This window comes from Triturus cristatus, chromosome 1_2 (assembly GCF_964204655.1).
Source record: "Triturus cristatus chromosome 1_2, aTriCri1.1, whole genome shotgun sequence".
Taxonomy (NCBI): Eukaryota; Metazoa; Chordata; class Amphibia; order Caudata; family Salamandridae; genus Triturus; species Triturus cristatus.
This window is the reverse complement of record NC_140580.1, coordinates 6,260,487-6,283,523: the sequence shown is the minus strand read 5'-3', so window position 1 is coordinate 6,283,523 and position 23,037 is coordinate 6,260,487. Positions and strand designations below refer to the sequence as shown.

General features: G+C 48.1%; 1 long non-coding RNA gene across 6 annotated transcripts in view; it reads right to left on the bottom strand.

Annotated features, from left to right (window-relative positions):
* The window catches only part of LOC146866624 (uncharacterized), a 365,191-nt gene that overhangs the window by 217,889 nt on the left and 124,265 nt on the right, over positions 1–23,037 (bottom strand). Inside the window, exon 3 of one of the 6 annotated variants that reach the window (XR_014965661.1) lies at positions 13,709–14,500. The exons of the other annotated variants lie outside the window; for them this stretch is intronic. This is a non-coding gene — a long non-coding RNA (uncharacterized LOC146866624). Of the gene's footprint in view, positions 1–13,708; positions 14,501–23,037 lie in introns of those variants that run through there. 6 annotated transcript variants of the gene reach the window in all.

The following is a 23,037-nucleotide window of genomic DNA, read 5'->3' as shown; positions in this document are numbered from 1 at the left end:
AGTCCGCGAGCGCAAGGGCATACATCTTGGTGATCAACCGGCGGGGGCAGGGGGATGTGTAGAGAAAATCACTTTACTAGGGACTTACTAGTAAATAATATATGCCAATCATGAATAAAGCAATCACCAATACAATTTACACACAGAGCATATGCACTTTAGCACTGATTAGCAGTGGTAAATTGCTTAGAGTCCTAAAACCAACAGAAACAGATCAGAAAAAACAGGAGGAAGAAGCCAAAATGTTTGGGGATAACCCGGCAAATAGGGCTAGGTCCAACACACTCCACTCTCCTCAGAATGGAACCCAAGATATTCAGCTCTTGAATTAAACATTCAAGAATGTATTTTTATATGTGTCCCTCGCATGAGATGGTTCACAGATTTCTTGGAAGAAAGCATCCAGGAAGGCAACTAGGCCTTCAGCCAATCTTATTGGTTGCCTTATCTCTCTTTAGAAGTCTAGGCATCAATCAAACAAACTCATACTTTACTGTTCCGCAAATTATAAGAGAGAGATAGTGGAATACATTTCCATCTGATATTTGATCACTGGCTTCATTGTTGATCTTCTGAAAGATACTGAAGACATTTCTTTATAGCTAACCTTAATTAATTGTACTAGGTTTTATCTTAAATTAGTTTTTGTTGTGTTATCTCCTACATTGACAAAATCATTTGGTGAAGGTGCTTTACAACAAGTAAATAACATATGTTTTAATAATGCCAACCTCACCAAAAGGCAACCAAGAGCTGTACAGGGTCAAGGACTAGCATTACATCACCGAGTGGTGGGATAGGTAGCTGGTTTCTGATGCATAATGCATTGTGATGTAGTGTTCTTTAAAGGGGTGCATCTTCAACTGTTTCCTAAACAGGAGCTGCTTTGGTGCTGTCCTGATAAATACAGGAATGTTGTTCTAGATCTTGGGTGAATAGATGGAAAATACCTGCTGCATTGTTTTCTTTTATTTACACTTCTTAGAGATGGTGATCTTGTCTTCAAGATAAGCTGAGGTGCTAGTTAAGATGGCTATGTAAATTATGCAGCTGGTTTTGAAGTGGGTGTGGACCATCAAGTGCAGCCAGTGGAGTTCCATCAGGATGGGGATAATGTGATCATATTTCTTCAGGTGCTGGATGAGATGTACTACAGCATGTAGGTTGCCCTTCAATGGTCTAATCCGGAGTTTGGGAGGCCATAGAGCAGAGAGTTATCACCATCTAGATGCAAGAGCATAAGACATTAACAGCAGTCACATAACATGATAGAAACTATATGTAGAATGTAGCAATGTAAAATGGGAATGCTGCTAGTTTTGCCACTTCACTATATTGAGGGGTAGAGGACCCATCACATCCTCTCTATGTGTAGTCTACATCTTCACCGTCCCCTTCCCTTTCCCCTTCCCACCTTCTGCTTACCTCAGGTAGGTTAACAAATCCACATGTTTTCACCTAGAAAAGCTAAATTTGCGAGTCAGCTTTCATCCCCGGGCATGAAAAGAGGGTTATCCCATGACATCTGTAACATGATATAGGGTACCTTAAGTTCATTCTTCCCTCATCAATTAAAGAGATCAAGTGCTTTCCATCATGGAGGAAGGGCCAGGCTGGGCATCCCCTCGCTCAGATGTCTAACTAAGGGTTTCCATTTGAGTTCAGATGAAATATGGGATCCCTGGATATTGCCTGTTAATTGCTCCATAGCCAGAATAGCCCACAGTCTCTGATACCACTGTGTTGGTGGCGAGCATTCTGTTTTTTCCACTTGTATGCTATTATGAGTTTTGCCACTCTCAAGCAGTATAGGCACATGTCTTTAGTAATTCGGGTCAGATTGAGAGGCTTAAGGCCTAAAAGCATCACCTATGGTGTTGCAGGGAAGGCCAAAACCCTCTGAAGTAGCTTAGACACTTCCTCCCAAAAGGGTTGGATCACTATATAGTCCCACCATATCTGGAGTGCTTGACCTAGAGCCCTAGGAAAGGCATTATGGTACATGAGGTGTAGCTTATGGCGGATGTAATTCCTGCAAACCAACCTTTATGGTGTATCTCCCATCCTAGAGTGGATGTAGAGGAGAAATATATGTCTCTGTGTAGTTTGTCCCATCTTTTAGTCTGTACTGGTGTTCTCAGAACATGCTACCAGTCTCTATCGTGTCACTACTTTTGCGCGGTCTCATGTGCTAAAATGAATTTATATAGTGTCAAAATTGTGCCGTGACTGCCAATCAGTTTAGGGTACTGAAATACTAATCTATCTGTTGTCCTATTTCGTTTTTAGCTACTGGATCTCCAAGTAACGATGGGTGAAGCTTCCAATTTCCCTGGGGCCTCCTCACCCCCAATTCTAGCCAGACCATAACAGGTGCATGGTCTGATACTGATATTAGCCCTATCGCTGTGGATCGGGTCAAACCTATAAGGAGGTTGCTTAGAAGCATATAGTTGATCTGTGAGTGTGTGTGATGCATGTGGGAGTAAAAGGTGAAGGAATTGTGGCCAGGTAGAGTTACGGCCAGGTGTTTCGCAGACCCATTTCTCCCAGGGTCATTTTTGGATATCCTGCCCATCCTTTCTTTGTGCAGGTCCCACGCCATGCTTAGGTCACCCTTCAGAACAATGTCCCCTTGGGCCTCTACTGCTAATGTACCTAAGAAGTCAACTTGGGAAGAGTTAGATGTGTACATCATGGCTTGGCTATGGTGAGGCCAGCCTTCCAGTAACCCAACTAAAATTAGGTGTCTACTCTCTCCATCGGTATGGGCATGTGACACTGTAATGGGTAAGTTGCAGATATATTGCTACTACTCTTTGTTTGGTGGTAGCTGAGGAGTAGTATCCCATGAGGTCAGCCCCTTGCTTCAATTTCCCCTTGTCTTTGCATAAAAGGTGAGTTTTTTGGAGGCATATAATATCTGATGTGGAATCTCAGACTGCACACCAGACAGCTTGTCGCTTTTTGATGAGTTCAGCCCTGTGTGTTATGTGAGGTAAATTGCAGCATAAGGATTAGTGATGTGCAGGTGTCACAGAGCTTAGAGGCAGTCATGGGCAGGTGCTTCCTCTCCCCCAGCTTTCCTGAAAACAATTCCTTATTAGAAAAGTGTAAAACTAACTTAAACAGAAGAAAACAGATGCCGTGAGTAACAGACCCAGTGCCACCCTCAGTGTTGCTGTGTACGGGGGCAGAAACCCTTCCCTACACCCCTACAGCTGAATTGCTCCCCCCAACCAGAACAGTTCCTGTTGGTGAGAGTCAATCTGCCAGCAAAAGTTCAGTGGGTCACCCTCCCACATGGCCATATCACGGATGTTGTTGCATGGTCCCCAACCCCTTTCACATTCTGAGTGGGACTGTCCACCACCTCCGCCCCCCCCTCCCCCCTCCCCCCCACCACGGCTATCGGCTTAGCGCACATTTCATGTCCATACTATATGCCACTCTGTGGATCCATCCCAGTCCTCAGAACTTCCCCCTATTGTTCCCTGATCTCAGGGGTTGTGGGTCTGGACAGTCCGCACAGTGTATATGGACGCACCAAGTTGCTTGCATGTATCATCCCAGCATTCGGGATCACAGCTAGCTGGAGCCATTCTTGATACCCTATGGCACCCACTGGGTTCTATCTGTCAGACCTTTATTGGGCAGATCTGTGCTCCCAGGAACAGTCAGTGAACTCACTGGAATCCTTCTGGTTTATGACCCCTGTCCATGCCATGCCAGGCAGGTGCAGTGAAGACCAAAGTCAAGTTCGCTGATTCACCCTTCTACCGTCCTTGGGAGGGTCCCGGTTCAGGCTCAGTTGGGTGGGGACTAGTTGTGGTGGTGCCACTGATGATGTCCAGTAATGATGCTGCTCGTAGACCTCTGTGATAGCGTGGCATTTGTTACCTAGTTCGGCGGAGAGTCCAAAGGGATATATCCATTTGTAGCGAAGCAATTGCCCCTGAGTGTTTTTGTTATGGGTGGAAACGCTGTTCGCCTTTGCAATATGGACTGGGATATGTCTTGACGGTATGTGCATGAATAGTTCTGAAAGTTCACCTCACCCACTTGACTAGCCTGCTGTAGGACATTCTCTTTTTCTGAAAGAGTCGCTGCTGTTGAGACTGTCTATTCTGGCAAGCTCGGTGTATCCTGTCAATTGTTATTTCAGGGTGGGTGCCCCTCCTGCAGGGAAGAGAGCATCCCCACCACAGAGGTTTCAAGACTGGAGTCCAGGATCACTTCGCTTAGGGCTCTCAGCAGAATCTTTTCTTTCTCATGTGGTTTCCCAGGACTTCAAGTTTCTCCATGGCGCTCCTCAGTTGGTCCTTCAGTGTGGAGCAAGTCTCCATCATAACAGAGTGAGTCTTCACTACCGTTTCTAGGTGTACCTCAGTCTCTACAATTCGTTGTCCATGTCTGAGACTGCTCTAAGGGAGACGCTATTTGAGTGCCCAGGTCTGCACGCAGGTCTGCGAGGTTTTTGCAAGATCTTGTCTGAGTTCATCCCGGAGCTCTGTCTTAAATGCACAGAGGCTGCCGACCAAATCCGACTTGGTTAGTGCCGTTGCAGGACCGGGGGTTACTGCTTTGCAGAGCCGCCGCTTCAGCTCGGGTACAGTCCGGATTCACCAGGAGTGCTCCTCATGCTGGGGTCTTCTTTTAGGGGAGTTGGAGGAGGCTCCCACCTCTGGCACACGCAACTCCACCCGGCACATGTATGGTTCCTCTCCCACCTTTTAGCCTAGCCTCGTTAGAGAGTTTTAGCGCTCCAGGTGACCCACAGAGCGCCGTGTCCCACTAGTTCTCTCCATCAAGGGACCAGGCTCTCTCTGCCATTTCAGTTTCTCATCACTGATTTATGGGAGTGCAGCATTCTCAGACAGGCCATGCTCCTGTTTGAGGACCAGGCCTGAGAGCATGCCTATGCTGAAATCCAATGCCCTCTGCTATGTTGGGTGCCTCTGCTCCTCATAAGTCTTTTAATGACAAATAAGTGATAAAGTCTTGGGCCATCATCGAGCAGGTCAAGATGTATCCCGTCCCCCAAGCTACCTTTTTTGCCTCATGCCCATGGGCTCTGTGGTCTCAATGCAGGTCCAGAATCAGGGGATTGTCCACGGTGTGTCGGCCTGGGCCATCTGCTCTCCTTTTTTTGTTATCACTCAGGAGTGGACAGTATGGGCCTACCACCCCCCTCGTTTGTTTCGTACCTTGTTGGAGTCGTGTAAGGCTTTGGTGGACACGGATGGTTTCACTGGAGCTGCGGGTCTCTCCTGCTGGGGGTCGGGCTTCCGTCATCTCCTCTAAGGCATCCTTTCTCCCAGGCCCACAGCCTGGCTAAGCGGTAAGCTCCATTTGGTGCCACGGATGGATTCACTGGAGCTGCGGGTCTCTCCCACTGGGTGTCGGGCTTCCGTCATTTCCTCTAAGGCATCCTTTCTCCCAGGCCCACAGCCTGGCTAAGTGGTAAGCTCCATTTGTGGCCAGCTTTAGCACTGGTAGCGCCCAGTGTGACAATGTGTGTTGCCGTCCGCCACGGATGCCCCCAACAGACCCTCCCACTACCACCCTTTAACAATGCCCCCTCAAGTCTTTATAACCACTCTCTCTCTCAGATGTATTTAATGAGTTAAATAGCACCTCCTATACCAGTGTAGGGTGTCAGAGCACTTTACATTACACACACACATTACACCAAGACAATTAATAATATGTTTGTAAATCAGTGTATAGGGAATGTTACATAAGCCAGAGGACTACAAGATGAGTCACATGTCATCCATATTGGCACAGTATAGTTTGAGTGCTTGGTCTGGGGAAGCACACACTTGGAATTGAAAACATAACGCCAAGGTTGGGGGTTACATTTAATAATAAGGATTTTTTTTCTCTCACCAAAATGAACCCTTTTTGAAACATTAGAATAATGAAAGACCAAGGAAAAAAAATCATAATGCTCTAATCTATACCTTGCAGTTTGCATGCAGCTCTTTGATTACAGTTATTAGCTCACTGTTCCATGTTAGGATTTTAACATCTGCACTGCTAGTGACAAAAGGATCTCTCTGACAAACGCACTGCCCTATTTAAACTTTATGCACTTTGTGGTCTGCATGGTACAAATTCTTTGCAGCAGGGACATTATCCCTCTCTGTGCACCCATAAAATGAGTTAAAACTTCCACTAGAACAAACCATAAAATGCTTCCAAACACGGTGCCCCTTTGAAGAGTCAGCACCGGGTGCGGTGGCACCGGTCGCACCGCCCTAGAGCCGCTGCCCGCCCAGCACCGCTCATCCACGTTTTCAGGGACAGAGAGTGAGAGCCCCTTGGTCCTCCGCAATGGAGTGGTAGGCTGCGTGGCTACATGCAGCTAGTAGGGCACAGAAAACTCCTCAAAATGTGCTGGCCCACGGGAGCGATGGCTAGGAGCGTCTGGCTGCTCTGCCATTTAGGCCACACCCTGTAGAGGACCAGTTTGACCACCTTAGTTGTGGGCTTCATGTGTGTCCTTCCTTTCATGGACTTCCAAGACTAGGCACGTGAAGCTTTGAGGATTTCCCCCCATTTATACAGCCATAGTGTGAATAGCTTGATTTCATAAGCTTTCACCATAGAAAACACCTATACGGAGAAGTCGGTACACATTTCTGAAGTTGTAATTTCGTTTTTGTGGTGTCCTGGCTGCATCATTACTTTTGGGCACATCAAATAATCTGAGACCCTCCCTCCATTCCACTTTCAGTTGTTTATGTAGCTGATGTAGGCCTGCTTCATGGTCTTGGTGATCCCAAACAGGCTCTCTTGCACGGTGATTTCTTTCTCATATTTTGTTGCTGTCTTTCAGTGATGAACATCTCCTTGCTTGCTTTTTTAGGTTTTGCCTAGCGTTGCAGCGCGGATGCGCTGCCATCGCTTTGCGAGGCATGCAGTTTATACTGTAGTGTGGAAGCTCCGCCCACTCGCTGCCCATTGGCTTTTGTCTTAAATGCTGCCTTCCGATTGGTTTGAGGCTTGTTAGTCCCTCCTCATTCATCATTTGTATCCTTCCACGGCTTTTGGCCCCTTTACTCCCAACACTATTTTCTTCCCTGTCTCCCCACCCCACCGCCCCCTGCCTCAGTCTGTGACTTCTCACCCTCCCCCACCCCCCCACACCTGTTCGTGTTTTCTTGCCTGCCGGCACTTCCGTATTCATCTTTATTATTGCCACCTTGAAATATGCGTGTTCAAGATGCGTGCTGTACAAAAACTTCTTGTGTTTAATTAACTAGATTTTAATGTTACTCTAAATATAATAAGACCCTAGGGGTATGCATGACAACTGATGCTTCTTAGTTCACAAATGGCATTGTTGTCGGGTGGGAGGAGCGGCAGTGTTTTAACTCATGCTTAAAATGAGCACTTTTAATAACTTCCTCTCAATTCAGTGCTATAATCTAGTGTACTGGGGTGACACGCTAAAGAAATGCACTTTTTTTTAATTCTGAAGAGACATTATCGCACATTTACATCATGTTTACTGTATGATTAACATGCCGATCATTTTCACGGCTCGCCCACTGGCTCGTATACGCTTGGCTCGTCTCCGGCTGGCTCTACCTGCTAATTAATATATTGGCTTGCGCACCTCTAATAAAGAGAGATGAATGAATACATGATAGTGAGCCCGGTAGATGGTAGAGAAATAGACTGGTGCAGACAAACAGACAAAGTCAGTCTCCATTGCTTCACGTCAGAATCATCACTTTCAATAACCTGGAAATCTGCCGGCACCTCCCGCATGCCCCAACCTCATCCCCCTCACCTATTCTTAGCAGTAGCGGGAGATTCTGAGCTGTGCCCTGCTAGCGCAGAGGAGCAAAGCAGAGTCTGTAGGCGCGCTGGGACCTAAGCCTTACGGGTGCCTTCACACTCAGGATAAATGAATACATTTTGTTCTATGCTTTAGTCGCCCCTCTGTGAGCACTCTTGTAAATGGAGCTCGGTGTTAATAAACACATTCAGAGAAGTGGTTGTGTACAAACAAACAACAGCCACAATACCGTACGTTTTGAACGTGTAGTTAAATACCTGCTCATCGAGTACCTCATCATGGCACTACCGAAATTACATTTGGACACATATGCTCAACTGTAAAACACTCCCTTCTATGGGTCATTTAACAACTCAGGCTTTGGGGTTAGGTAACCTACTTTGGATGCTGTGTAAAAGAGTAAATATAAAAATGAATGCAATGAAACGAAGCAACCAGTACTGTCTAAAACACTGTAAAAACTGACACGCATTCTGGCATTTTGTTTAGTTAATGTTGATTTTCTCATAGATGCGAGTAAAGTACTCTTAACATCTTAATGAAATCTGCACACTTTTAACTAATAGCACCGGGCAACCTTTGCCAACTAGGCAATGAATAAATTTTCATGTACCCACGAAGCCCCGCTGCCCCCGCCCCCTTGGCAAACTTCATTGCCTCCCAGTGTTTGGGGGATGACCAAGACGCAGGAGAGTGAGACAAATAGTCTAGAAAATAAAAAAGAAGCCGGGATTCGGATTCACATGCTCCGATCCCGATCGCGTTGGTTAGTCTGTAAGCACTCATTTTATTAATGAGTTTCGCATTAGTAAAGCACCACGGTGTGCATGTGTGGTGACACTTCACCCATGAGGCACGTGCCAAGCAATTGTTCACACAATCCACACTTTGGGCCTCATGTACGTAGCCGAATACCGGTCGGTAACGGCCGATTTTCGGTAATTATACCGTTACCGACCGGTATTTAGGCTTGTGACATGTAGGGGGCTCATTTCTGTATTCGGTAATTTACCGATTCGGTAATTTTACCGATTCGGTAAATTCCGAATACAGAAATGAGATGTAGGGGGGAGTGTGTGGGTGTTGTTTAGAGTCGGTATTTACCACCAACTAATAGTTGGTGGTAAATAAAGTATGGATGTGTAAAAGCATTTTATAGCGCTTAGAAGTGTGCAATGTGGCAGACATACATGCCCTTAGGGCATGTATGTGTGCCACATGTGCACACATGGCCGAATCAGGGGTGCAACAGGGTGTCAATGTGACACCCTGCCACCCTTGCATGTGCTCCCCCATTACCGAATCGGTATTTACCGATTCGGTAATGAGGCATACCTTCCCATCAATGGGAAGGTATGCCTCATTACCGAATCGGTAAATACCGATTCGGTAATTACCGAATTATTCCGAATCGGTAATATTTACCGACTAATAACCTACATAGCATTTACCACTTCATAAATACCGAATCGGTATGATTCGGTATTTATGAAGTGGTAAATGCCAGGCCACCTACATAAGGCCTCTTGTGTCTTTTTCAATATATTTATTACGAAATGCTGGACCTTTCCAAGGGATTTTGCACACTACATACATTCACTCCAAAAATAAAACGTGTAGGTAAAAAACATTGCCATTTACAACGTCACTAGCTCCAACTCAAAAATGCGAGACCTATTTGCATTGCAAATGCTTGTTTAAAGTGAGCCGGTCCACTGCTTTCCTATCTGAAAGGCACAATTGACATAAAAAAGGTCTTTAAAAAAAATGGGTTACATATGTGAGACTGTAATCAGTTTCTTATAGGTGGCTTGCTGTTTGCTGTATTTCTTCTCTGAAGTCGGTTAATATGACACTAAAATCGAATGTTATTGTATTGTAAAATGAGTTATGGTGGATTTGTAAAGCGTAACATCAATTCGATGGCGTCATGGCGCCATTGACACGGACTTTTGAACACCAGACTAACGCAAACCTTTATGCAGCATGCAGGTTAGTGATAATTCCGGTTTTAAGAGTTTCCTGCACATTAGTAGATTGCATTCTGATTGAATAGAAACGGGTGATATTGTTCACGTAGATACTGCTGACTCAGAAAAGGCCCTTCAGACATGCCAGCCTCAGAGGCACTCGTGATTCGCCCATCCCTGGCAACCAGGTATGCATATTTTCCTTCTTTTCTGTCTGGCAATGTCCTTTGCTGACATGTTGGATGCCAACTGCAGGTTATATGTCTGCATTTAGGAATAGGCTGACTGTTGTGTCGTGGGCATTACATGACCAGTTCCTTCTTCAGTGGCGCTCTGGCATCACATGAACATGATGTTGTCTGAATACCAGGCAATATATTTCAGAGTTGAGACATTCCCATCTTGCAACGTCTGTATTTTTAAGATTTGACCTGGACCCCGCCCTAATAATGTACTTCTAGCCTAGGGTGGATTCCCACAGGCCACGCCTTCACATAACTGTTCTTTATTCATTATCCTTTATTTTCTCAGGGTTGTTCCCTGTGGTGCTGCGCAGAAGGGGTCATGAGAAAGGGAACATGGATGTAAGAAAAGAAAACCCACAACAATGTGGGGAAAAGTAACCTGAAATGAAAGCTGGCCTGGGTGTCGGCCCAAAAGAACAAAACACCCTGGGGCCTATTTACAAGCCCCTTGCGCCACTTTTGCATGGGAAAAGTGACGCAAAAGTGGCGCAAGGGGCTTGTAAATAAGCGCCCCCGAGCCTCAGTTTATTTGGAACGGCTCCAGGAGCGATGCATGGTTTAATAGCAGCAGAACCTGCAAACCGGGAAAATGTTTTTCGGTTTTTAGCGATATATAGACCCAAACAAAATCACATTGCCTATCAGAATGAAAAACAAAATTAAACAAGTATAAACAGCGCAGAGCCTGATCGTTCAGAATTGTACAGCGAAAAGTATTGTGGTCTGAATTAGAAAGTACAAGACTAATCTATTTTTATTACATTTTGAGGTTGAAATTCAGCACAGTACAAAGAGGCTGTTGACAATAGTTCATCAATATTGACGTCATGATCCATCAAGTAGGATTCATTCTGGGAATCCTTGTGAATGGCTCTGAATGGAGTGATAGCAGTTCTGCCGTCCCTTGCAGTCCTTCATCTCTGCATTCCTTTAAGCAATGTACCTCCCTTTGTCCCTCATAGGGACGGGTGTTGCAATCGTGTAAAAAGAAACAACGGGCGGAGCATGCAGTGGCGAAATAGACTGCTTAAATATTAGGATCTGATAAGGACAGTGCTGGTCAGCGGTGAGGGTAGGGGGGATGTGGTGGCTGCATTATGATAAACAATGCAGATCCATCTGTACCGTGGGTGCAACTGTAAAAAGATTTTTGGCTACAATGGATAGTGCCCATATGGCCACTGGCGGCAGAGCACAATATCAGTGGTCTTCCTGTCACATATTACAATCATTTCAAAACCCAACAGCAGTGCGGCTAGGGCCACAACAGAAGTAGATGGTCTTAGAGGAAGGTGCACACTGGATGCTCAACAAAGTCCAATCAGTGTTCCAGATATAAGTGCAGTGACAAATACTTCAAGTGTGGTAGGTCCTACCCAGTGGAACAATGTTATGGTGGGTCAGGCAGTGTGATTCGGGAGTGAATGGACTGTTAGAGAGAGGTATGCAGTTTTGTTAGATCCTATAATGGGGGATGTTTGACTCAAGGCCCATTCGAAGGTTGTGATGGGTGGCAGTTTGGGTGCAGGTACCTTGACTGGTTTGGGCCCACAGAGTTGGTAGCTAAACAGTATGTGCTAGCTCTTTCCCGCTCCAATTCAAAGGCAATTTGCACCAGCACGGTTGATGCAGAAGCCATGGTTGAGTGTGTGAGCTGCTCTGGTACAAGGCAGGTAGATACTGATATAGAGATTATAGAAGCAGGAACAAGGGTTGATTTTGTTGGGTAGGTCCATTAAATGAGACACTATGATACTGCTGTAGCTGAAGGTGGTTGCCAAGGTATCCAAAGGGGTTAAGAGATGCAACACAGTTCCTAGAAATCCTTGTTATCCCTCTCAAGATAACGAACTAGGACTATCAAAGAAGTCTACTACTACTACAAAGGCGCCTTGAGACTCTCATGGGTGAGTAGTCACGCTTTACAAGACACCTGATTGATTGAAGAAGAGAGGACTCTGCTGGGAGAGCCCACTACTTTACTCAACCAATTTATTTACTTTGTTCTTTGTTTGACATTTCGAATACTATGATCCAGCACCCAGCGAGCTGGTCAGCCGGTCACATTAAGGAAGGATTGTGTGGCTTTATAGGAGCCCTTTGTGTATTTGGGCTCCTCTTTTGCTTCCATTTCAGTGTCCTTACCACCACCATCATTGACATTGTTCCTTCCTGTGTGTGGAAGAACTGGCCTAGGTTTCAAGACATTCACATTTTGGGAGACAGACACAACTTACTCTAAAGCTAGAAGGTTAAATATCCACCTGGTGCTAATAAACCTATGAAACTAGGAGACAATGCCCTTTCCTTTGCAGGTTTAATTTGTTATCATTTACCATTTGTTTTCCTCTTTTCTTGCGTTGTTTCCAGTTTTCCCAAGTACTTGTTGTAATCAAGCATACAGTTAAGCTTATGAGCTTCTGCCATACTCTCATTGTGGATTATGTGAGTGCTTTACTTACTGCCTATCTCAGAATTTGACTGCTTGTGGTTCGTTGTAACTCGATGCAGTTCTCTGTGTTTTTTGGAGCTTCTTATATACAAGCTCCTCTGGGGTTCCTTTGCATTGCCCTTGAATGTTACTCCAAGCCGCAGTACCAGCTTTGTACAGCCCGCTGAGCAGCTGGACTCTTGTATAAAAGATGTCCACATAAAGGATATAACCTTTATGAAGGAGTGATTGGACAAGCTCCCATGCAATCTTTTCATTAGTTTCTAGTGTCGAAGGGCAATCAGTGGGATTTATAGTGGAATTTTTCTTAATATATACTTTCAGGCTGTATTCACTTCCAGTAGAACTGTTGTACATCATGATATCATAACAAGCTCTTTTGCTTGGTATGTATTGCCTGAACAGCAGTCACTCTTTGTAGACAATTAAGGACTGGTTGACTACAGTATTCTTTCCAGGAGTATAAATCTTTGTAAACTCAGCAGACAAATGTTCCACAATTGACCAAATTTTGACCAGCCTTTCATGGCATGAATGGTACCAAGGCAATGCTGCAGAATTATCCCTGAAATGTGGCATACAATACAGAATCAAAAACCTGTCTCTGGGCATGGCTGGTGCTAAGCTTGGTGTGCCCAAACCAGACGAGTAGGCCTTTAAGACTAAATTGTTGGTTTGATCACTATCCCAATGTTGAGTGTAAGGCAAGCCATGTTTTCAACTTCCCAAGTGAAGCGTGAGTCCACAGGTGTGGCCTACAATGAGGTACCAGAGGGCCCTCATGCTTCCCAGGAACTGCTTGACAGGCAAATTTGTTTGGTGCACAATTTTCTCAGGAAGATGATCATCCAGAAAGAGATGGAAGCAGTCAATGGGCAAAGTATTGCAATATTGAATTTGTATTCAGTGTCTGCAGTGAAGGAGGTAATTTGTGGCTGTACTAAATTGGGAGGCTGCCATGTCAGCACTGTCCCTGTGCTCACTGTTCTACTTTTCTGCACTCTGGATTGGGCTAAACTGCCACAGGAATTAGTCGCTGAAGTGAGCTTACCCCTTACCTCATGATGTATGGTAAGGTGGGAGGGCAACAATAACTGAAATGGGCTGACGCATTGCCCTATGCTACGGTAAGGGATGGCATGGGAGTCGGCCCATCTGCTAAAATCCACACTCCAAAATAATAACCAGGGGTAAGCAAAAAAAGAATCCCGTCCACAGGTGAGCCAAAAGCAAAATGGCACTGGCTCCATACAAAGTAGCTTGATGCCTCCCTTCCCCACCCTGGTTAAGGAAAATGATTCACACTATCTTCAGGCTCTAGGGGGTGGGTTGACCGATGCCTTGGGCACCAATTCGCCAACTCCCCCTCTCCAAAAAATCCCTTGTTCTTGGTGGGGATTCCTGCTTGGGGATTAAGGCACAGGTGCAATCAGAGCAGAAATCCTTTTTTTAGATACATCAATGGAAGGGAAACTTTCCTCTTTCCAGAGTGCTTACATGCTTCTCGGAAACTGTGCGACATGCAAATGTATTTGGTGCACAGTTTTCTCAAGGAAGCCATCATTCCCAAATAGATGGAAGTAGCCAATCGGCCCAAACTTGCAATATTGATTTTATATCCAGCATCGTCAAGGATTGAGGGAATTTGTGGCTGCACAAAATTGAAAGACTGCCACGTGAGTAATATCCCTGTGCTCGTTGTGGTACCTGTCTACATTCGGGATTGAGCTAAACTGCCACTGTCTCTCCACTGCACAGACTGTACTCATTGAAATGACATCACAACTACTATGGGCATGTTCTTGAGAATTACTGGAAGAGGAGTCATCATTGAATGGCTCTCCACTAGCTGAAAAATAACTTCCAGATTCTGCTCCATGATCTTCTCCCTCAGATGCAGTCGCAGAACCTGTGTGTGAGTGATGAGCTGAAATACGGTAACAACAGCAGTGGGATCAATATAATGCTAAAAGCCATTTAATATTTCTAGGTTGTGATCCAAACAACTTCTCCAATGAGGCTAAAAGAGAAAAAAACAAGAAACAAAAACATTACTTCATCTTGCAACACATCCAATAGGGCAAAAACACGTTACCATAGTCGTCTCTGGCACTTAAGGAAACTACTTTGTGTAAAAATGTTCTCCTTGTTAAAGGGCTAAATGGTGACACTAAGTGAAGTTAGCCAATGGCTGAAGTGGGCTGACACCTTAACTATGATGTATGCTAAGGTGAACGGAAAACAAATGTGAATGACATAAAAGCCACATTGCTGTATGCAGTGGTGGGTGGCAGAATGACTGACCAGTGGCTGAAGTGGGCAAACTGTTTGCCCCAAAACATATGCCAAGGTGGGCAGAAAAAACTTGTGAATTACAAAAGTTCAATGACTGAAGTATTACCCTGCGCTGTGGTCGGTGGAAGTATAACTCAAAAGTTACTGAAGTGGGCTGACACCCTCCCCTATGATAATTGGTAAGGTGGGCGGACTATGCTGTCTAAACTGGGCCAAAGAATTGCCTTGTGCTATGGTAGGCGGTGGCTGTAGGGGTAAGCCCATCATGTAAAAATTGGCCACTCCACCCCCAAAACCAAAGTGCGTGGAGAAGGACACGAAAGAAAACTGGTACAGTTGATTTAAAACCAACATGGCTCCTGGGACAGTGATTGCACCATACAATGGAACTCGATGCCTCTCCCCTTGAGAAATTACAATTATGAACCTCATTTTCAGACTCCAGAGGGGCGGAGGGGAGGTTGTGGAGTTGACCCATGCCTTGGGCACCGATTCGCTCCCCCCCAAAAAAATCCCATGTGCCTAATGGAGATCCCTGCTTGAGGATCATGGCACAGCTATGATCCCAGGGTCGGAATCCTTTTTGGAGAGAACATTATGGAAGGGAGACTCTCCCCTTTCCATTAATGTCCCTCTGGCATCCGTACTCCCCCCGTGGGCTGGAGAAATACCCTGGGGCACTCAGTCACAGCACTCACCGCTGCTTTCTTGTCGCCTTCCAGCAGGCCAGTGATGTCAGGGCCCTGTATGGCATGCTGGCATCATTCGTCGAAGTTGAAGGGGGTGGGGGTGATTCATTAGCGATTCCACCTTGGCCCCCACCCCATGACAAGATGTTCACATCATTTGAACTATGGAGGTCGTGTTCATGACGTGAATGGCTCCTCAACCGCACTAAAGCAGGTACAGCGTTGTGTAAAATAACTACTGCAGTGCAGGGCACTGATATGTATTTACATCTGTGACAGGTTGCACTGTTCCTAGCTTCGCCATACACCATCTCCATTGACATGGGCCTTAACTGCCCGTTCACAAAGAGCCAAGGTTGTTTAGTGGCGTCATCTTTCCATCACAGACCCAATACCTGGAGCTCCTCCTAACTATGGACCCCCAGAATTCCAATATTTTAAGTGTTTGATGTCCCCGTTGACTGTTCATAGAGCCTTACATTTGTGAGATACGGATTTCTACAAAATTCCTATTTATCTTACATACTATTTGAGCAATCAAACTATTTTTTGTGCTGGCAAAACTATGGAATACATTGTCATCATAGAAAATGTGTTTCATAAAAAGATTAAAATAGTACATATAAAAATGTGTATGATCAGTACAGGGCTGTGTTAAATTATTTTTTTCTGATGAAAACATTTTTTTGTTTAAAACAACATGCTCCAAAATAACTACACAAAGTTATTTTTCCTATAAAAGGTTCACAAATTCTGCTCAAAAGTAACCAAAAATGTTTTCATCTGTTATATTTTACGCTCCAAGACTCCAAACCCTACAAATAATTCCATATTCACGAGTTGAACATATGTATCATCAGGGGCTCATCAAGGTGATGTGGCCTAGTGGTTAGAGCTGCCAACCTTGCAACTGGGAAATCAGATTTGAATCTGGCTCAACATCTTGTAGTTCAGGACACACCATTTAATCTCTCCACCGATGCCTAAAGAAATGTGGAACTAGTCTGGTTCTCTAGTGAAGTGTTTTAATGCCCTAGAGCCAAGACTGCACTTTATAAAACTAAAAAAACAGGAAGTAAGAGCTAAAAACAAGTACAATGTATGTTTTAGTCAGAAGCTTCTAATAATTCACGGATAGTGAGAGAACATAATTTGTTAACCCCTCTCAAGAGCAAAGAAACGACCAGTCGCTCTGTCTGCTATAAAGAGAGCCTTTTCAAAATTATCCCTACTTTCATGTGTGTATGGGAATGTTTAAAAAAAAGAATCCTTTAATTCTTTTTATTTATTGATCTTTCAGCTGGAATCAGTGTACAGCGAAAACAGAGCAGTTCACAGTCATAACAAGTAAGATAATCGACGACGAGCAGGTACAGCGTTTACAGGCGCAATGAACAATATTACATAGCTAATTAAACAAGTGAAGATGCAAAAAGTAAATCGCAATCTACACAACCAGGTGAGCACAAAATCCGCGTGAATCAAGACCTATTGTTATCTGATCACAGCAACTCGGGTATAGTGTGCATATGATTGTGTAGTAACCTTTTCAACGATCTTTGGAATATGTGTAGATGTCAGGGGAAGGCGCCTTCGCGGCTGGGGATAGTGTCTTCGTGCCTGGTGGTGATTCAGGGGCTATAGTGACCACACCGTCATCCGCTCCACTCAACACGTATGCACAGACGTCACCCAAAGATTACACTGACACATTCGTTATGGGTGAAGAACTGCTGCAGGTTTATTTCATACAACATAAGTATGACGATAGAGTGGGTTATCTTACGGGCGATCCAGGGCAAGCAGCCCCTCGCTGCTCCGCCCGCCTTGCGAGCCAGCACGAACGGTGGGTCGATGCCCGGCAGTGCGGCACATTCTTTTCGGATCCTCCTTTGGATCACGTGATCTGTCTAATACTCCCGCCCCTTTTTACGGGGGCGGAGCGTGTTATGGCACACCCCCGGTTGGTCAGGCCCCCCAACCGCCCGAAGGACTAACGGGGCGCCGTTGCAGTCTTCCCAGAACCTCCTTCGGCTCCCGGACCTTGGCTCGGGCACCCTTACTGTGCCGGACAGGGGTACCCTTACTGTACCCTTCTGCCTCCAGATCGCCCTGTAACTCCGCCACAGCTCTGGGGAGGCACCCGCCGCTGCCAGAGCCCCCCCCCCTTTTTCTCCTTTGCTGTTACTGATGCCCTGCCCCTGCGAGCGCCTCCTGCACATCCAGCAAGAACATGTCCATCCCTACCCCGGACAGGTGCACCCCATCGGCCTCATAGAACCCCTCCACCTTCTCTTGGATCAATGCATGTTTGATGAAACCCATGCCCCTGCGCTCTATGAATTTTTGCATGGACCTATTGACCCTCCTGCGCGACCTATCTACCGCAGCCGGAGACCTAGCTCCCCTCCAAATCCTGCGGGGGACGATCTCTGACCACCACAGTTCGCATGAACCCAATGCCTGACTGATGGCTGCCAGGTCAACTTGCATGGACTGCAGCAGGGCCCTCCTCCCCCTGGCAACAAGGTCATTCCCCCCAAGGTGCAAGATGAGGACCGAAGGCTGGGCCCCACCGGGCGCCAGGCGCTGTTCGATTGTGCCCCGTGCTCCATTTCATCCCCGGGGAGCCCAACCATGCGAACTGTGTGTTAACGAAACTCTGACCAGTTCCTGTGCGCTGCCCAGCGTTCCAGCCTTGTGATGTAAGAGTGTCCCATCAACCATACCTGGTGGCCTGCCAAAGAAACAATGAAGCAGCTTTAGGCAGTCGTATATTTATTTGCACACAAACCTCTTGGGGTATACACGTTAAGGAACACTCTGAAATGTACATATACTTGCCCTATGTTTCCCCCACCTGCCAGAATACTGCGGTCTCAAGGTCGGACATATTTTTTTAAAACAGTCGGAGTTCCAGCGCCCCACACCCTTAACGCCCTCAGGACCCATGCCGGCCTTAGCCGCAGAGATGGCGGCGCCAATTCGGAAAGAGTGGGAGGAAAATCTGCGCCTACTCCCTGATAAACCCCCCTTGGCAAGGGCGGCCCCCAAGATGCGATCAAACTGAAACCTGGTGAGGGGGGCCCTGCCCACATGTATCAGGAAGGGCCCCAGGGCCGCTGGGTGCAAGGCCAGGTACTCTCTGACTGTATGGACTGGGCAATACCTGGTGTCCCCCAGTGCCCGGAAGACTACTGTCGTCCCCCTCCCCGCCTGGTCCATCTTGGATTTCCGGATACGGAGCTCCAGTGCTACATTGAGACAGACATCTGCTATTCCCAGCGCTGTGCCAGACAAGTCGGCCTTGGATTTTGCCACCAGTTCGCTAACCCTGAAGGCCCCGAAGAAGGCCAGGCAGAATGCCGTTGCGAAGAGCCTAGCTTCGAACGGGGAGTGGGTAACCAGGGGGACTGCGTCTAGAATGTGCTGCAGGTCAACACATTCAATGGGCGCCCTGGTGTCTGGTTGTCTGATCTCTTCCCTGGCCCAGCCCTTCAGGGCCGCCCTGATCTTGAACGACCCCGTTGGGTCGACACCCCCATCTAGCCTGGTATCGTGGCACACTGCAGCCAGGTGACCACAAGTCCATGAATGGCTTTTGCCGTTCTCTTTGGCCCACACTACGAAGCTCTCTACTTGTTCCTCGCTCCCCGAGGCTTGAACACCCTGCGCCTCCACCACTGCTCTAAATGTCGCTAGCTGGGAGCTGTACTTCTTCTGTGTCGCCGGCGCCAGGGACCTCTCCCCCATCCTCCTCAGTCGTTCCCCCACCGTAGCAGGCACCAAAGGGATGCTGGGAATGGTGTCATCTCCGCCCTTGCCCGCGGCCATGCGTCTCGGAACCGGAGCCACTGAAAGCAAGAAAGAGCGTCAGCTGCCACATTCTTGACACCCGCGATGTGCCGCGCCCTAAACTCAATGATGTTGCGCAGTCCTGCCTTCACTAACTCCCTAAGCAGGCTTAGAACTAGCGGGCAAGAGGCGGTAAGGCCATTTATGGCATGCACCACCGCCATGTTGTCTGACCAGAAAACCACTTTCCTGTCGCTTAGCGTTGCCCGCCATAAGTGCAGGGCCACAAGGATGGGGAAGAGTTCCAACACTGCAATATTGCTTGTTACTTTCTTTTTTCGCCATGCATTCGGCCACCTCATTGCACACCACTCTTCGCCCAGGATCACGCCAAAACCTTCCCTACCTGAAGCGTCTGAGAACAGGCAAAGTTCCTGGCTTGCTTTCCACTGGGCCCTCCAAATCACTGTACCATTGAAATCGATGAGGAATTCCGCCCACATCGCTAGATCTGCCTTCAAACCTGAACTCAACCTTACAAAATGGTGCTTTTGTAGTACATTGCTCTTGCCAGCCTCCGCGAGAATACCCTGCCAGCTGGTATCACCCTGGCTGCGAAGTTCAACTTGCCCACCAGGCTCTGGACAGCCCCTAGGGTCGCTTTGTCCTTGCCCAGCAGCGCCTGGATGTCCTGCTGCAAGCCCCTGAACCTTATCAGCGGGAAGCCTCGATTCACCCTTAACCGTGTCCAGCTCCACACCCAAAAAGGTCAGGACCTGCGCCGGCCCCTCGGTCTTACCTGGGGCAAGGGGAACCCCTAGGAACTCAGCCACCTCCTCAAAGCGCCTCAACCCTGCCGCACACTCGCCTGTCCCTGCAGGGCCAAAGAACAGAAAATCGTCTAGGTAATGGATCACCTGCGTGATCCCATGGAGGTCCCCCAATGCCCACTGAAGGTGAAGGCTTCGAAATAGGCACAAGAGACTGCGCACCCCATCGGCATGCAGCAGTCGTAAAAGAACTGCCCCGCCCACTTGAACCCCAGCAGGTGCTGGCTTGCGGGGTGGACCGGCAGCAGGCGGAATGCAGACTCAATGTCAGCCTGGGCCAGCCACGCCCTTTTTCCCGCTCTACGTATCATGTCAATGGCCATGTCCAGTGAGCATAACGACACTGAACATGCCCCTTCATCTAACCAGTGGTTCACTGAATTGCCCTCAGGGTATGATAGATGGTGGATCAAGCGTTATGCGCCCTGCTGTTTCTTCGGTACCACCCCCAGCGGTGAAACCAAAAAATGTTCGAGGGGAGGGCTGCTGAACGGCCCCGCCACCCTCCCTGCTGCCAACTCCTTTTGTATTTTTTGGGCTACCACCCCGGGCAGGTCCCTGGCTGACTTTAAGTTCAATGCGTCCCTGTACACCAGTGGCCCCTTGTATGGTATCTTAAAACCATCGAGGAACCCTCCAGCTAGCAGGGCCCTGTCGTGCACTAATGGATAGCGCCTGATGAGTGGAATGAAATTATTCATGATGATGGGGGATGGGCCCTTGGAGGGTCCGGGGCGGTGCGTGGGGGAAGGTGCGCGTGGGGTGATGGTGAGATCCGATAGAGGTGGGGGGGGCGGCCCTTGTGGCCTCATTGGAGTTGCGTATCTGTATCTGTTCTGTTGTGTGGGGTGGGTAATGGGGCGCCCTGGCTGAAAGTGCAGGCGTTTGCAGGGTGTTGTGCGCCACACTTGCTGCAGCTGTGTATGAATTTGCATGCCCTGCCCCAGGTGCAATTGCCCCCGTTGTATAGCCGACACGTGCCTGAATTGAAGCGCTTGGACCTCTGCCCTCTCCCCCTGCCTCCCCGAAATGACTGCTTGAAGGGGCGCCTAGGGAACTGATCCTTTCTGCTGCTATCTGACTCCCCTTGACCTTTGTACGACTGTTCCCTCCCCTCCTGGGTGGGCCGGCACATGTGTTGGACCCATAATTGGATCTCTTTCTGGTCCCACCCCAGGTCCGGGCATATGGCCATTCTCTTGCGGAAGTCTTGATCATAATAAAACCAGCCCAACCCCCCAGAGCGCCTCGCCTCTTCCTGAATTGTGCTAGCATATTGCATGAGGGCCTCACTCTGGTCTGGGAATTTCTGTACAACCACTGCCGCTAAGATGTTGAATGCTGACGTCCAGTTCTCAATTGTCCTATCCGGCCAGCGTTGGTATCTGAATTTTTCTTCCTCCTTGCGACCCATCTTTCTAGCGTCCATGCCTGCCGAACCGTGCATGAGTAGTGTAAGGATATCTATGTACTCCCGCCTCCATATCCCCTCCTTTGCGGCCTGCGGTACCATCCACGCCAGGGAACAACGGCCAGATGCCAATGGTGACAAGGGGTCTAGGAACCTCCCCTGTGCCCTCCCCTACTGGGACGGCTGACCCTGGGGCCACGGCGGGCTGGGCCAGCGGCGCCGCCCCGCTCCCTGCGCTGGGGTCGGGAGCAGCGCTAGCGGTGGCCAGACCATTAACCGGTGGGGCAGGTGTGGGAACCGGTGCTCCACCAGTAGGTGCAACCGGTGTAGTGTTTGCGGGGGGGCTAGCATTCCCTGTGGGTGTCAGCACCGAAACCCCCCCAGGCTCACCAGTAGGTGTTTCCAAAGCCGCGTTCTGTCCTGCCCAAACTTGAAGCACGGGGGCTTGTGCAGCCGCGGTCACCGCCGCTGAGGTCACCTGCGGCGGGGCAGATAAAGCGTCCAAACGAGCCTGGAATACAGTCATGAGGCTCAGCATGTGGTCCATGGCCTTACCCATTTGCGCCATGTCCTTGATGCCTGAGGCGGAGTCATGCACCACCGATGCTACAACGGCCGGCACGGTGCTACGTGGTGCTGCCGCCTGCCGTTTCTTTGTTGGCGGGGCCTCAGGCATGTCTTTGGTTGTGGGCTTGCGTACCCGAGTGGACCTCCAGGGCTCCGCCCCCAAAGGGCCGGGGTTACCCTCGGCAGCGGGGGATGCAACAACCACGCCGGAGTCGTCCGGCCTGCGAGCTTCGATAAAATCCTGAACCCACACCGGCCCTTTCTCACGAGCGATCGCCATGAATTCTGCCCACATCCCGTCTTGCGGCGCGCTCGTCTGCGTCTCGTCAATCGATGTCTCCTGGGAGAAAAGTGGACTCGGGGTCCCGATATCATCCATGTGCGCGGTGCTCGACCCTTGCGGTCACAGCTTGCACTTGTGCCCCTTTGCGCCTCTCCCGCGGTCCCTCGCTTCTTAAGTTTGCAGACTGTCCCCCCGGCGATCTGTTGGGAGAGAGAGAAACGACGTTAGCTCGGTGCAGTGGCCCCTACCCAGAGCTCTGGTTTACCCAGTGTATCCCTATGCCTTAACCCACATAGATCTAGTCAGCACCCGCTCGTAGCTCACAGCTGCATGGTCGGACCTATAATGTAAGCTGTCTGCGTTGTGTACGCATTGCCAGATGAACGCTCGAGGCACGCTGTGGCATCAAGAAACCTAAATCCATTTTTTTTTTTTTTTTAAGTAACAAAAGGATGCACCCTTCGACAGGCACATGAACAATGCCAACCCCCGCCTCAATCATCGGCCTTCTAGGCAGCCAACCACTACCTACATGCTGCATGTTTATATAGCGCAAATTCGACCAGAAGGTATTGGAGCGCTTTACGTGAGCGCCGTATTTAACACCCATCGCGGCACTGGGAGCTTAGCATGCTGCAAGTTATATATCGCGCATTTGGCCAGAAGGTATTGGGGCGCTTTTGGGTG